Source organism: Triturus cristatus, chromosome 2_1 (genome assembly GCF_964204655.1).
Source record: "Triturus cristatus chromosome 2_1, aTriCri1.1, whole genome shotgun sequence".
NCBI lineage: Eukaryota > Metazoa > Chordata > Amphibia > Caudata > Salamandridae > Triturus > Triturus cristatus.
The window spans coordinates 822,895,559-822,912,322 of NC_140581.1; positions in this window are offsets into that span (position 1 = coordinate 822,895,559).

Genomic DNA, 16,764 nt, shown 5'->3' on the forward strand with positions numbered 1-16,764 from the left:
AGCCAATGACATTTGGCATCCCTCCCAAGGCATAGAAATCTCCCTTTATGCCTGGCATTTGTTGTATGCAGGTAGTGATAGGCATTCACACCCATGCAGGTGGAGTATGCAGATAGTGATAGGCATCCACCCCGATGTAGGTTGTGACTGCTGGTGATGATAGGCATCCCCCCCATGGGTTAAGGACTAGGCATCCACCCCCTATGTGCTGGAGAATGCTGGTAGTGATAGACACTCACCCCCATGCAGGTGGAATTTGCTGGTAGTGATAGGCATCCAACCCATGCAGGTGGAGTATGCAGATAGTGATAGGCATCCACCCCCATGTAGGTTATGACTGCTGGTGGTGATAGGCATCCCCCCCATGGGTTAAGGACTAGGCATCCACCCCCTATGTGCTGGAGAATGCTGGTAGTGATAGGCACTCACCCCCATGCAGGTGGAGTATGCTGATAGTGATAGGCATCCACACCCATGTAGATTGGGACTGCTGGGGGTGATAGGCATCCCCCCTAAGGCTCAAGGACTGGGCATCCACCCCCAATGTGCTGGAGAATGCTGGTGGTGATAGAAACTCACCCCCATGCAGGTGGAGTATGCTGGTAGTGATAGGCATCCACACCCATGCAGGTGGAGTATGCAGATAGTGATAGACATCCCCCCATGTAGGTTGTGACTGCTGGTGGTGATAGGCATCCCCCCAATGGGTTAAGGACTAGGCATCCACCCCCTATGTGCTGGAGAATGCTGGTAATGATAGGCACTCACCCCCATGCAGGTGGAGTATGCTGATAGTGATAGGCATCCACCCCCATGTAGAGTGGGACTGCTGGGGGTGATAGGCAACCCCCCTAAGGATCAAGGACTGGGCATCCACCCCCTATGTGCTGGAGAATGATGGTGGTGATAGACACTGCACCCCCATGCAGGTGGAGTATGCTGGTAGTGATGGGCATTCACACCCGTGCAGGTGGAGTATGCAGATAGTGATAGGCATCCACACAATGTAGGTTGTGACTGCTGGTGGTGATAGGCATCCTCCCTATGGGTTAAGGACTAGGCATCCACCCCCTATGTGCTGGAGAATGCTGGTAGTGATAGGCACTCGCCCCCATACAGGTATGCTGATAGTGATACGCATCCACCCCCATGTAGATTGGGACTACTGGGGGTGATAGGCATCCCCCTAATGCTTAAGGACTGGGCATCCACCCCCTATGTGCTGGAGATTGCTGCTGGTGATAGGCATCCACCCATATGGGCTAGACACTGCTGGTAATGATTGGCACCCCTTTCCCCCTCCATTGGTTGTTCCTGCTGGTAGTTATGGCTATATACCCCCTATGGGCTTTGTACTTGCCGTCTGCGTGGTCCGCGTCGATTCCTGTTGTTGAATCTGTCAGAAACGTACAGTGCAGGGATGACATGCGCGATTAGATACATGCTTGGTTCGTCTTGTACCAGCTGTCCGTGTTGTGGCGCGAAACGACGCCAAGAGACTCCGGTTCCGGATGCTGAGACGTGCCGTCAGTGGCGAACCGTTCGGCGCATAGGAAGTGCCCATCGTACTTGCCCGGCCGAAAACTGCTGTTTAAATGCTTCCGGACGAGTCAAATTCTGTGGTTATGGTCCCGGCTCGTATGGGAAATGAGGCTGATTTCAGAGCCTACGGCTCGGTCAGCAATCGGACACATTTGGACATCGTACTTCCTTGTAAGGACAGGTCGGCTCCGGGACCGAGTCGGTCGTAAGGTATGGCTACGGACGGCTCTCGGTGGGCTATCCGACCCGGATCGGAATCGAGCCCTTAGTAGTAAATTTGGAAGGGAGTAGGAGATCAGATAGAAAGCGGCATACTTGCTACTACATGGGAGGGGTTTTGTGAGGTGAAGGAGGGCTTCAAGGAGGGACATGCACGAACCCACAAAAAAGTAAGCAGATCACTATTAACAAAAGGCACGTCTAAAGTTAATACAGCCAAAAAGGGCCCCAAAACAGTAGTAAATTACTCCAGCTCAGAGCTGGAGTAAATCCAGCCCACACATGGCCGCCAATTGTTACTGCAACATCCACCTATAGAAAATAATTGAAGTAGGGACTTAAAGTAAAACCCCATAAGAAATATTACATTATTTAAAAAAGTTAAACTTTTAAATAAATATAATTTAATGTTGTAAAATATTAAAAAATAAAACATGTTTATTATTTGATTATAAAATGTTTTGAATTTATAAATTAATGTAAAATGAATCGTTATTAAAATATAACAAAATTACTTTTAATTATATACATCACTTTTAATAATTATTAATGCATAATAAAAAATATAATTTGTTACTTTAGATGGGAATGTAGTTTTTAATTTAATCCTCAAAAGAATAATTTTTATTTATTGTAATGGAATCAATGAAATTAAAAACTTGATTCGAAATTATGTTACAAGTGCTGTAACATTTTTTAATTTACACTTAAAAGAAATATTTAAAATTAATTTACATTAATATTTAATATTAAAATATTTTACGTATGTTTTTCGAGGTAATACACTTTTTGACTTTTCTCTATACTTTACCATAGGAACTATCCTCACTCGAGGTGGAGATTTCCCCATGGTGAAGTATAGAAAATTAAAAACGTTTTTTGAAATTTATAGTAAATTAGTAAAACAATGTGTTTGTTTAATACTATTGTAAATTAATTTTCCATATTTACTTTAAATCTAGAACAAAAGAAAAATTCTGCAGCACTATTAACTTCAATTTGAATTTAATCTTTTATGAATGTAAATATATTCAATAAAAATTATTTTTCCTGAGTAGTTTAAATTAAAAAATACATTCCACATAAAGTTAAAAGAATGTTTTAATTATGCACTAATAATTAATAAAAGTGGTGTATAGAATTAACTAAAAGTAGATTAATTATATTTTAATCAAAAATATTGTCACATTAGTTTATAAATCCACAAAAAGCTGTTAAATTATTTTATAATTAATTAATAAATATGTTTTACTTTTAGATTTTTTAACACTAAATTATATATATTTATATTTTTAAGTTAATTAAACATTATTTCCTGTGGGGTTTTATTTTAAGTCCCTGTGTCTATTATTTTCTGTGGAAGGTTGTTGCATAGCATTGATTGGCCATGCTTGCGGACTTCCTACTGTTTCTTTTTGGCAGTAGTAATTTTCACTCATAAATCTGGCCCCACACCCTGTTTCAAGGGGTCATACTTAAAGTCTACACTTGCACTCTGATTTTGTGAATAGCCAAAAGTAGCAAAGCTACTAAAAAGTGTAAATTACATGTTTAAATTACTCACAAGTGTAAGTTTCCTTTGTGAATAGCCTAGATAATATTCAAAGTAAAATATGATTACATCAAAGATTAAAAAAGAAAAGAGACAACACCATAGTTAAAATATAATAAGTAAACAAATGAAAACACAGACCATAGATAAAAAAGGTAAACAGCATAGAGTTGCAATATTTAATAGCTGAGAACAAGAATGCATACACAGCAGTACAGACGTTCAAATCTGAAGGCATTTGGGAAGTAATGGCTCCTGTGGAAAGCGGAGTTGCAGATTAGTCATCCCCTGGGGTGCTTCGTGCACAAAAACAGGACATGGGATATGATACGTAGTTAGGGGGAAGAGGCGGGAGGTAGTTTAGAGATTATAAGAATCGGTAAGGGTACTGATACCCAGGGCCGGACTGGGAACCAAAACCGGCCCTGGCAAAGTGCTCGGCCGGCCCCCTGGGGGACACGCCGAGCTCTTTGTGAGGGCCGGTTTTCGGCCGATTTTGTTACAGGGCCGATTTCTGCCTGTAACAAAAACGGCCCCCAGGGGCCCAAAACCGGCCCCCACCTGTGCGGCTCACCGGGGGATTGCCCGGTGCCCGCTACGGCCAGTCCGGCCCTGCTGACGCCTGACTCCAAGTATCACCGGGTGGGAGAAATGCCTGAAGGAAAAGCTTGTTCCATTTATACATTTTGGCAGTTGCTAATCCGCAAGGCATGTCCGTGACTACCGTGAAACAGGTGAGGGCCGTGCTGCGCATGCTGGGTGCAGACAGCCTGAAAGAACTCCTTATGCCTAGATTTTTAGTGCAGACATGGCTTGGTTTATCTTGCCCAACGTGCTTTGTGTCCGGAGGGTGGCCGCGGCCGTTGTGGCCTGCTTGTCCCCTAGGAGGAGCAGAAGGGGCAAAAAAGCCCCAGACGGGTGAAGTAGAAGCGCAAGGCGCTCTACCGGTGAAGTGCAGCTGAGTCTCAGCCTCCCAGCCCGGTTACAGGTCACTGCTGATGAGCAGTGTGGCTTGAAGGAGCCTGAGGGGCCGCTGCCTAGTGCCGATGCCCTCGCGCTGAACAGCCCGTACTTACAGCAGGAGGCCACAATGAGGTTGGGGCAGGATGCCCTCATCGACTTATCTGCTGCCTTGGGGAGGGGGTAGGGAGAACAAGGCCGTGGCTGGGTCAAAGGGCCCAGCAACTAAGAAACTCAGGAATGGTGCCGGAGGCCAGCAAGCACGGCAAATGATAGGGGTGGGAGGGGGGAAGCAAATGAGGTTGATAGGTCTGCCATGGGCGGGAGTGGCCAGGCAGGTAGTGGGATCACACAGAACAGATAGGTGGCAGTGGGTCGAAATAGAGGCGCAGATTAGGGAGCAGCGCCACCTGGTGCAGGAGACCGAGGAGCGATGGGAGTGTATGTGTAGGGCCAGAGAGGAAGAGGCTTGTGCTGCGAGGTGGGCATCTTGGGGCATTTCCACAGACGTGGAGGGGGAAGACCGGGGGGCCAGTTTTTCTGGAGCTGAGGCAGGACATTTGCTATGGATTCCTGGTGAGGGGGTCCGGGGCACTGACAGAGAGATTTTGGGGCTCAGGGCATGGTGGTGCTCGGGATCCTCCTGGTTGGTGTAGCCAGGAAGTGGATGTGCTGACGAAGCCAGCAGCAGATGCTGGCAGACAGATGGAGAAGCCAATGGGGGGCACAGTGGCCCTGAGACATTGGCATGAAGAGGTAGGTGGGTCCACAGAGGCAGCCCCTAGACTGAGGGCTCATGGATTGCACCCCATTCAAGAACGTTGGTCCCAGCGGGAAAAGGATGAGAGCATGCTGAAGCATGTAGGCATAACTAATTTGAGTGAGTTTGAAGAGAATGAGAGCGAAGATGCGTTGGTGCCGGATTATGATGAGGCTAGTGACGATTGGTAAGGAGGTGATCTGCGTGCTGAGGATGAAGTGGAGAGACCTGAGGTGCGCCACAAGGGAAAAGGGCATGCAACGAGTTGTGCAGTTAGTGTTTTGCAGAAGTCAAGTGTGGACCAAGGAGACACCAAGAGTGGGGTGACGAAGACGAGCGATGGATGTCGCAGGGAGAAGAAGGATGCAGAGCTGTTGCCCTCGGGTAGGGGGGAGTAGTGGTCCATTTGGGGATTCGGGGAGCAGAAGAAAAGTGGGGCCACATGCACATCTGTGGGTGTGGGGAAATAGGGTCATCAATGTTTGGGCAGGTAAGGCTAAGTACACTTTGAAGGGAAAAGGGACACCCAAACGATCCAATGGCAAGAAGGCTGCTGAAGGGAAGTAGTGACAGATGGATATCTCAGAGGATGCTGAATGGCAGGAGTTTGAGGCCTTGGATGATGACAAGCACAAGAAGAGGCTGCCTTACATGGGTCTGGACTTGAAAGCACGAATATCTCGATGTTTTCAAGCATTTGCCTAGGGACATTCAGGCCCAAGAGGGGTCCAAGGAGGAAGATTGGGAATTGACTAGAAGGTCCAGGGTACCATTTATTTGAAGCATTGGACGTCCACTTTCCTGATATATGCAAGCATATATTTTGAGAAACACGGTGATACAGCGATAGCTCTGTGCAATATGTGGACATCATTTGGAAGGCCCAGATGCATTTTGGGGGATATGCATGACTTAGTTATGACGAGGAGTTGATGATGAGTCTGAATCCGCATAAGCCGTGGGGGAAGGTGGGCTCTGAACTGTAGATGTAGTGGATGTGGTCCACGTTGTCCACAGTCTCTATGCACACTGCGTACAGCCTGACCATCACTTAGAGGACTTTTTAGCCCAACCAATGAGCGGGATTTGTGCCAAAGTCAGCTGGACCCAATGTTGGGGCATGCTGGAACTTTAACAAGGGTTTCTGTTGCTCTCACAGATGCAAATTCAAAGATGAGTGTTCCAAGTGTGGGGGGAGGCATCTCATTACTCATTGCCTCAAATTGGCCAGCCTGGTTTAGCAGTGGAAAGCTTCTAGGGGATGGGATCAGCAGGCACAACCTGGACCGAAAGGGCACCTTCTCCCATTAAAGCAGACACCCTACGACCTTGCCTGACAGTGTATCCCGATAGAGAGGCAGCTTTACGGCTATAATGGGGTTTTGAGGAAGATTTCTGGATTAGGTGACAAGGGCCTAAGGTCGTAGTTGGGCAGATAATTTGTGATTTCCTAAGGAGTTTCCTGGGTTGGTGGCGGCGAAACTGGACAATGAGGTGACTGAAGGGAGAATAGCGGGCCGTATCTGGATTTGCCCACCGCTGACTTGATTGTTTCCCCTTTGAGGGTGGTGCCCAAGAAAGTGGCAGGGGAATTTCAGTTGATCATCATTTGTCATGGCCAGAGGGAGCTTCGGTAAATGACTTCATTGCTGAGGAGGGCTGTAAGGTGTTGTATGCATCCTTGAACAGCGTGGTTCTTCTAGTGAGAGTGCGGTCAGGGTGCAGAACTGGCAAAATGCAACATTAAGTCAGCTTTCTGCTTGCTGCCGATACACTCTGCTGATTTTCTGTTGCTGGGCATGCAGTTTGGGGGGCCATCTATGTTGACAAAGTCTTGCCGATGGGTTGTGCCATTTACTATGCCTTGTTCAAAGCCTTTAGTACCTTCTTGCAATGGGTCTTCACAAAATCTAGTGGCCATTGGGAGGTGTCTTACTATCTGGATGATTTCCTGTTTGTGGGCAGGAAAGACTCAGGGTAATGCTTCAGGGCTCTGCAGAATTTTCAGACCATGGCAGGGTGTTTTGGGGTGCCTTTGGTGCCATGGAAGACAGAGGGTCCACTTGAGGTGTTGACGTTCCTGGGCATCGATCTGGATACAGTACAGATGATGAGATGCAAGGTTTCCTGTTGGAGGTGCTGGATGAACATAAAAATTGAGTTGTGACATGTACAAAAGTTGCTTGGTTTATTGAATTTTGCATGTCGCGTAGTGCAGGCCTGCCGGACGTTCTGCAGGTGCATGGGCATGGCCATGTCTGGAGCGGTTTTGCCTCATCCCAAAGCGTGGCTTTTGATGGCAGTCAGGGCAGATTTGGGGGTTTGGAGGACGTTTCTGGATGACCTCAATGGAGTGCCCACGTGTTTCTTGGACAAGAACACTGTCAGGCATATACAGATACTTTCGTATGTGGCAGATACTCAAGGTTTTGGTCTGTTTTGGGCAGAAAGGTGGTGTGCAGGACACTGGCCAGCGCACTGGTTGAGCAAAAGGCGCAGCATAACCTTTGTGGAGTTTTTCCCTCTGTTGGTGGCATTGGAGGTGTGGGGGAGGGAACTGCCTAACAGGACAGTGTTGTTTAATGTCAAAAACATGACAGTACTGAATTTAGGTCAATAGGCTAAAGGCTAGAGACTGGAAGGTTGTGCGTTTGTTGTGGAGATTCATGCTGATCTGCTTACGTTTGAACATTGTTTTCAGGGCTAAGCATCTACCTGGTGTGCAGAATGACTTTGCGGATTTCTTATCTCATTCACAGTGGCATAGTTTTCACAGATTTGCACCAGGAGCAGACACTGTCGCCGCTGCCAGGTGACATTTGGGTCCTGGGCAAATGAGAGTTCTAAGTCTGGTCGAGGGATCGTTGGCTTCCAGGAGGAGTTACAGGCTGGCTTGAAGTGAGTTTGAGTTGTTTGAGGGCTGTGCACTATGAGACTGGGTGCTGGAATGGGTAGTGCGGAGAGGAGAGTGTTACGTTTTGTTTTGTATGGACAAAGGTTTATCGCCCACAACTATTGGGGGCAAGTTGGCAGAGATCTAATTTTATGTCAAACTGTACTGGGGTTTGGACTCTGCCGGAGATGAGATACTGGGACTGGTTCTGAAGGGTGGGGTGAACAACAGGGTGGGGGGGCTGCAGTGCGAGAGGCTATTACATTTGAATTGTTGAGGGAGTTGTTGTCAGTGTTGCCTGCATGGTGTTATGATAGTTTTGAGGTGGCTGTTTTTTGTGTATCTGATTTAGATGTTCTTTGGTGCTTTTGGGTTTCAGAGTTGTTGGAGTCTACGAGTCAGGTGGGGTGCTGCATGCAGAAGTGTGTTTAGATCTGGGATGTTTGGGTATTTGGCGGTGGCGTTCGGAGTCTGACCAGCAAGGTAGGGGGGATTGGGTATGCTTGAGTGAAGGGGGAGCGTGGAAGTGTGCCCTGTGCGGGAATGGCTTTGCTTTCAGGTATGGCCTGGTTGGCGGTATAGGGCAATTTTTTGTCATGAAGGGGGCCAGAAGGTGTCAGCTTTTCAGTTGTTGGCAGTACTGTGGATGGGACTGCGCAGCCTACGGAGGGATCCTGCTGTTTTTCGGACACACTCTGCTTGGTTTGGTGCAGCGACGGCAGCAGCTAGCTTGGGGTGGGATTGGGGCTAGATACATCGGATTGACAGCTGGAGGTCACGGTGCTGTGAATGCTATGTGAGGAAATGAAGGGGTTCCTGTTCTGGTTTTGGTGGGTAGTTTGCGGGGTCTGTGTTAGATGCTGGGCCTAATTCCCTTTTTCTTCTGATGCAGGATGTGTGAGTGAACCAGGGACCAGACCTGGATCGTGGGACATTTGTTTGTGCATTGGGCAGTGAAATACCTGGACCAGTAAGTATATGGATGAAATCTGGGACTGCACAGCAGCCGGCATGAGGTTCTATGGTAGGGTACAGGGGGACTGCGCTGGGGTAACTTGTTACTTTGATTGATAAGGCTAGCTCCACAGAGGGTTTGCCCTGATATGCTTTTGATTTACCTGGGTGAAAATAACTCGCGCGACCGCCACTCTATCACAAGGATGATGTCATGTGTGATGCCACTGACCATGTCATGAGTGATGTAATATGTGACGTCAGGAGCAGTGGATTGCGGGCGCGCGAGTTATAGTTATCTGAACTAACTATATCGGGGGAATTTCATTGGTTTTTTACGAGTGAAATATCCACCTAACTATAACATGTGTGAAACCTATGGTTTTTTAAGTGAATATATATATATATATATATATATATATATATATATATATATATATATATATATATATATATATATATATATATATATAAAGCTCCAAGATGCCCCTAAGGCAAGACCGCACTCAGGCAATTGGCTTACACAGCATTTATTGGTAAAATTGCATTTCCAGGGCAGAATACCTCCACAGTCTCTTACTCCATTAACAGTCGATGTTGCAGACGCGTTTCGAAGCCACCATACTCCTTTCTCAAAGGCTCGACTGAAAACTGCAATGTACGACACACCTTCTTTTCAATTGATGCCACGCCCTCCAATGGGCAAAGAATTATGGTTCTTGTAGTGTGTCAAAGTCATAAAACCCTGAATGGGTGCAGTGTTCCTCATTACTGCTTCTGGAGAGTGTCATGTGATCAAGGCCGCTCGGACGGCCGAAATGCGTAATGGCAGGCGAGGAGGAATAAAAATATTAATTGAGGTCTACGTTCGTTCTTTTTCCTGGAGAAACTTGTGAACGAAGAGCGTGGATATATATATATATATATATATATATATATATATATATATATATATATATATATATATATATATATTTTACCTACTGGCGGTTGCCAGTAGGTAGATATAGTTAGGACTAAGTTTCCATAGAAAGAGCATTTTTTGTTTTGCTTATAACTTTGGCGTTGTTTGATGAATCTTCATGAAATTTTCCAAACTAATTCTTTGTTCATATCAGCTCCTATGTGGGAAGGTTGGGGGTGATTAGTCAAGGGGGGGCCGAGAAAAAAGGGGGGGTCCCAAAACGTGTTTTCTCCATGCTAATTTCCATAGGAAACTTTAGACAAGGCTACTGGTCGAACGGGTGAATGGAATTGCCCCAAATTTGGCAGGGAGAAGGGTCTTGGTCTAGAAAGCACGCTGTTGTTCATTTGGTGTAAATCCGTTCAGTAGTTTTGGAGAAATATCGAAATTACAGATATCGATATTTGGGAATTTTGCCATCTGATTGGCTGAGGCGTTACGAGCACAAGCTTGCTGCTTATTGGTTGTGAGCGCTGCGAGCGGTTGCAACTAGGAAGTGTTGGCCGCCATTTTGTGATTCCATTGAAGCGAGTGAGGGGGAAAAAGGGCGAAAAGAGTAGGAAACAGGAGGATAGGAGCACTGTAACCTCTGTGGGGGAGTGCGAAGCGAATTAGTCACACCTACCGGTCTGAAAGTGCGGTGTTGCTCAGAGTGACATGGTGCTGAGATGAGATGCTGCTACAGTCGGGTATGAAACCTGTAGCCTAAACCGGGAGGTCATTGCTGTAAAGTGATGTGCTCTGGTGTTTGTAGTATACCTGTGGAAGTAGTGTTAGTAGGCGTTCATACCATACAGGGAGTGGGAAGCAAACTACTGAGCTCTACCGTGCGTTTATACTACACCGCAAGTGGGAAGCGAAGTACTGCGCCTACCGGTGTGAAGACTCGGGGATCAAACCGAGCTGATTGTTGAAAAGTGATAGGCTGTGGGCGCTGTAGCATACTGGCCGCTGTAGTGTAACTGTAAGTAGTGTTAGTATGTGTTTATACTATACAGGGAGTGGGAAGCGAACTGCTCACCCCTACTGGTCTGAAAACTCAGGGATTAAACCGTGAGCTCATTGCTGTAAAGTGATGTGCTCTGTGTACTATTTCAATGTACGTCATAGTACAATGTTAGTATGTAATGATAATCTAATGTAAGTATGTAATGTTATAATGTAGGGCTGTCATGAGGGGAATCTTGGGGAGTTTGTACACTGTGCTGGAGAAGACAGATGCCTTGGTGTCTGGTCCTGTTGGTGGCTGGCAACGATGAAATCCACCATGCAGATCCCGCAGAATAAAGGGAACAGGCGAGTCAAAAAATGGCATTATCATGTGCTAGGGCGGGTCACTGTACCTTGCTCTGTATTTTAGACTGTCTTGTTCCTGACAGCGGGAGCCTCAGCACAGCAACACGAGGATCGTTGGGCAGGAAAGCGGCAAGTACTATCTGGAAGAACTTTCTCTGTCCGCTTTCTATTGCCACAACCCTCAGCCAATGAGAATCCTCGGCAGGATTTTTAACAAAAGCCCCGCGAAAACTTACAGCTTGGAGCACACAGCAAACACCCGGCATTGAGGAAGGCAACCGCCGAAACGCGTCTGCCAGGGGCTGATAGTGTGGACATCGCGAAGATTGCTTTGTGTATCCTGGTGGCATTAAACCTGAGTTTGGCAACCCCAGCATGTGTCAGACCCGTTTTTAATTAAGCGGGCTTGGAGGAGTATGTGATAGCGGAGGTCGGCTCCGCTTTCTGGCACGCCCCTCGTTCAGGAGCTCCGCGTATGCCGGCAAATCTTTTGGTCTATGGTGCATGGAAAGCACAACGCGGCGCCCCCCCAACCTGGACTGTTTAAAGGTATTGGGGAGAGGGAGCAGATTGTCTGCTGAGAGGGTTGCCTGGCAACGATGAAATCCACCATGCAGATCCCGCAGAATAAAGGGAACAGGCGAGTCAAAAAATGGCATTATCATGTGCTAGGGCGGGTCACTGTACCTTGCTCTGTATTTTAGACTGTCTTGTTCCTGACAGCGGGAGCCTCAGCACAGCAACACGAGGATCGTTGGGCAGGAAAGCGGCAAGTACTATCTGGAAGAACTTTCTCTGTCCGCTTTCTATTGCCACAACCCTCAGCCAATGAGAATCCTCGGCAGGATTTTTAACAAAAGCCCCGCGAAAACTTACAGCTTGGAGCACACAGCAAACACCCGGCATTGAGGAAGGCAACCGCCGAAACGCGTCTGCCAGGGGCTGATAGTGTGGACATCGCGAAGATTGCTTTGTGTATCCTGGTGGCATTAAACCTGAGTTTGGCAACCCCAGCATGTGTCAGACCCGTTTTTAATTAAGCGGGCTTGGAGGAGTATGTGATAGCGGAGGTCGGCTCCGCTTTCTGGCACGCCCCTCGTTCAGGAGCTCCGCGTATGCCGGCAAATCTTTTGGTCTATGGTGCATGGAAAGCACAACGCGGCGCCCCCCCAACCTGGACTGTTTAAAGGTATTGGGGAGAGGGAGCAGATTGTCTGCTGAGAGGGTTGCCTGGCAACGATGAAATCCACCATGCAGATCCCGCAGAATAAAGGGAACAGGCGAGTCAAAAAATGGCATTATCATGTGCTAGGGCGGGTCACTGTACCTTGCTCTGTATTTTAGACTGTCTTGTTCCTGACAGCGGGAGCCTCAGCACAGCAACACGAGGATCGTTGGGCAGGAAAGCGGCAAGTACTATCTGGAAGAACTTTCTCTGTCCGCTTTCTATTGCCACAACCCTCAGCCAATGAGAATCCTCGGCAGGATTTTTAACAAAAGCCCCGCGAAAACTTACAGCTTGGAGCACACAGCAAACACCCGGCATTGAGGAAGGCAACCGCCGAAACGCGTCTGCCAGGGGCTGATAGTGTGGACATCGCGAAGATTGCTTTGTGTATCCTGGTGGCATTAAACCTGAGTTTGGCAACCCCAGCATGTGTCAGACCCGTTTTTAATTAAGCGGGCTTGGAGGAGTATGTGATAGCGGAGGTCGGCTCCGCTTTCTGGCACGCCCCTCGTTCAGGAGCTCCGCGTATGCCGGCAAATCTTTTGGTCTATGGTGCATGGAAAGCACAACGCGGCGCCCCCCCAACCTGGACTGTTTAAAGGTATTGGGGAGAGGGAGCAGATTGTCTGCTGAGAGGGTTGCCTGGCAACGATGAAATCCACCATGCAGATCCCGCAGAATAAAGGGAACAGGCGAGTCAAAACATGGCATTATCATGTGCTAGGGCGGGTCACTGTACCTTGCTCTGTATTTTAGACTGTCTTGTTCCTGACAGCGGGAGCCTCAGCACAGCAACACGAGGATCGTTGGGCAGGAAAGCGGCAAGTACTATCTGGAAGAACTTTCTCTGTCCGCTTTCTATTGCCACAACCCTCAGCCAATGAGAATCCTCGGCAGGATTTTTAACAAAAGCCCCGCGAAAACTTACAGCTTGGAGCACACAGCAAACACCCGGCATTGAGGAAGGCAACCGCCGAAACGCGTCTGCCAGGGGCTGATAGTGTGGACATCGCGAAGATTGCTTTGTGTATCCTGGTGGCATTAAACCTGAGTTTGGCAACCCCAGCATGTGTCAGACCCGTTTTTAATTAAGCGGGCTTGGAGGAGTATATATATATATATATATATATATATATATATATATATATATATAAAGCTCCAAGATGCCCCTAAGGCAAGACCGCACTCAGGCAATTGGCTTACACAGCATTTATTGGTAAAATTGCATTTCCAGGGCAGAATACCACCACAGTCTCTTACTCCATTAACAGTCGATGTTGCAGACGCGTTTCGAAGCCACCATACTCCTTTCTCAAAGGCTCGACTGAAAACTGCAATGTACGACACACCTTCTTTTCAATTGATGCCACGCCCTCCAATGGGCAAAGAATTATGGTTCTTGTAGTGTGTCAAAGTCATAAAACCCTGAATGGGTGCAGTGTTCCTCATTACTGCTTCTGGAGAGTGTCATGTGATCAAGGCCGCTCGGACGGCCGAAATGCGTAATGGCAGGCGAGGAGGAATAAAAATATTAATTGAGGTCTACGTTCGTTCTTTTTCCTGGAGAAACTTGTGAACGAAGAGCGTGGATATATATATATATATATATATATATATATATATATATATATATATATATATATATATATATATATATTTTACCTACTGGCGGTTGCCAGTAGGTAGATATAGTTAGGACTAAGTTTCCATAGAAAGAGCATTTTTTGTTTTGCTTATAACTTTGGCGTTGTTTGATGAATCTTCATGAAATTTTCCAAACTAATTCTTTGTTCATATCAGCTCCTATGTGGGAAGGTTGGGGGTGATTAGTCAAGGGGGGGCCGAGAAAAAAGGGGGGGTCCCAAAACGTGTTTTCTCCATGCTAATTTCCATAGGAAACTTTAGACAAGGCTACTGGTCGAACGGGTGAATGGAATTGCCCCAAATTTGGCAGGGAGAAGGGTCTTGGTCTAGAAAGCACGCTGTTGTTCATTTGGTGTAAATCCGTTCAGTAGTTTTGGAGAAATATCGAAATTACAGATATCGATATTTGGGAATTTTGCCATCTGATTGGCTGAGGCGTTACGAGCACAAGCTTGCTGCTTATTGGTTGTGAGCGCTGCGAGCGGTTGCAACTAGGAAGTGTTGGCCGCCATTTTGTGATTCCATTGAAGCGAGTGAGGGGGAAAAAGGGCGAAAAGAGTAGGAAACAGGAGGATAGGAGCACTGTAACCTCTGTGGGGGAGTGCGAAGCGAATTAGTCACACCTACCGGTCTGAAAGTGCGGTGTTGCTCAGAGTGACATGGTGCTGAGATGAGATGCTGCTACAGTCGGGTATGAAACCTGTAGCCTAAACCGGGAGGTCATTGCTGTAAAGTGATGTGCTCTGGTGTTTGTAGTATACCTGTGGAAGTAGTGTTAGTAGGCGTTCATACCATACAGGGAGTGGGAAGCAAACTACTGAGCTCTACCGTGCGTTTATACTACACCGCAAGTGGGAAGCGAAGTACTGCGCCTACCGGTGTGAAGACTCGGGGATCAAACCGAGCTGATTGTTGAAAAGTGATAGGCTGTGGGCGCTGTAGCATACTGGCCGCTGTAGTGTAACTGTAAGTAGTGTTAGTATGTGTTTATACTATACAGGGAGTGGGAAGCGAACTGCTCACCCCTACTGGTCTGAAAACTCAGGGATTAAACCGTGAGCTCATTGCTGTAAAGTGATGTGCTCTGTGTACTATTTCAATGTACGTCATAGTACAATGTTAGTATGTAATGATAATCTAATGTAAGTATGTAATGTTATAATGTAGGGCTGTCATGAGGGGAATCTTGGGGAGTTTGTACACTGTGCTGGAGAAGACAGATGCCTTGGTGTCTGGTCCTGTTGGTGGCTGTTTAAGCTGTCTTCTTTTCCTGCAATAAATGTACTTATTGGATCCACTGCTGTCTTCCTGTTCACTACATAAATTTGGCGACGAGCGGGAGAAGGTGAAAAGAAGGCAGCACTCACCAAGATTTTGCGCTTGCTTGTGTTGTGCTGAAGACCCGTTTTTTTTGGTGAATCTGTTTCTACTCATCCCAGGGTCGTGTGCTGAAGACCTGTTTTCTTGGTGAATCTGTTTCTACTCATCCCAGGGTCGTCGGCTGATTGAACTATGTGATCCTACCTCTGGTAGCATTTATATTTTTTGATTTTGGGTTTCCTCTGCCTCTTCACTACACTCTGGTTGCTGTACCACACGTGTGCAAGTAGTGTTAGTATGCGTTTATACTAATTCTGTAGTTATGCATTAAACAAAGCATCATGGTACCATGGAGCGCCACCTACCAGGTGCAGGTCATACAATGTCCCGGGGTGTGCAAGCGCGGGACATTTATGTTTGCTATTACAGGGCGGGAGCATTGCTTGCACCCTGTGATAGTAAATTCTTGTTTGCCTTGTTGAAGCGAGAGGAGGAAAACCTCGTATCGTTTGCGTGGGAGCTCAAAACGCGGTTGGTCATTGGGATGTGCGTGGCCCACCTACCTGTTTGCCGCCTTCTGAGTGGAGTGCATTGACCCTTCTGTGAGAGGCATCTCTAAGGACAATCTGTGTTTTTGTATATATATATAATATATATATATATATATATGTGACATGGCGGTGCACGCGACCGCAATCCTCTGCTGATGACGTCAGATATTACATCACTGTATTTAGACACTTATTTACCCATGTCTTCTTCCATTAATTTTTAGCTATACATATATTACAAATATTTTTTTTTCAGAAAGACACATATGTCATCAGTGATGTAATATCTGACGTCATCAGCAGAGGATTGCGGTCGCGTGAGTTATAGTTGCCTGCACTAACTATAACGGGGGAATTTCAATGGTTTTTCACGAGTGAAATGTCCAGCTAACTATAACGTGTGAAACCTATGGTCTTTTAAGTGAATTTGCAAGGTTTTTTAAATGCTAATTCCTAACTATAACGTGTGTGAAACCTATGGTTTTTTCAGTGAATTTGTACGGTTTTTTAAATGCTAAGTTATGTATTTATTTTTTATTTTTTTTAAAGGTTTTTCCGCACCGTGCGTGCGCTGTGGGCGCTCGGTGCGCTGTGCGCACCGCGCGCCCACGTTACGCAGTTCGCGGAATTATTCCGTTTCCACCGTACGTGCACGCTACGCGTACTCCGCAATTTTTTGCAAAAAAATTAAAGGACATTTTGGCCCTTGGGGGTCCTTCTGGGACCCCCTGACTAAGGCTAGGGGGTCAGGAACTGTCCACCCTGCCCCCTTTTCACGTTCTCCACCTTTGTTTTTCACCCCCTCAGACTGCGAGAGACAAAATGGCGGCCGACACTTCCTGGTTTCGACCGATTCGAATGTTTACTAAGATCTAACAACC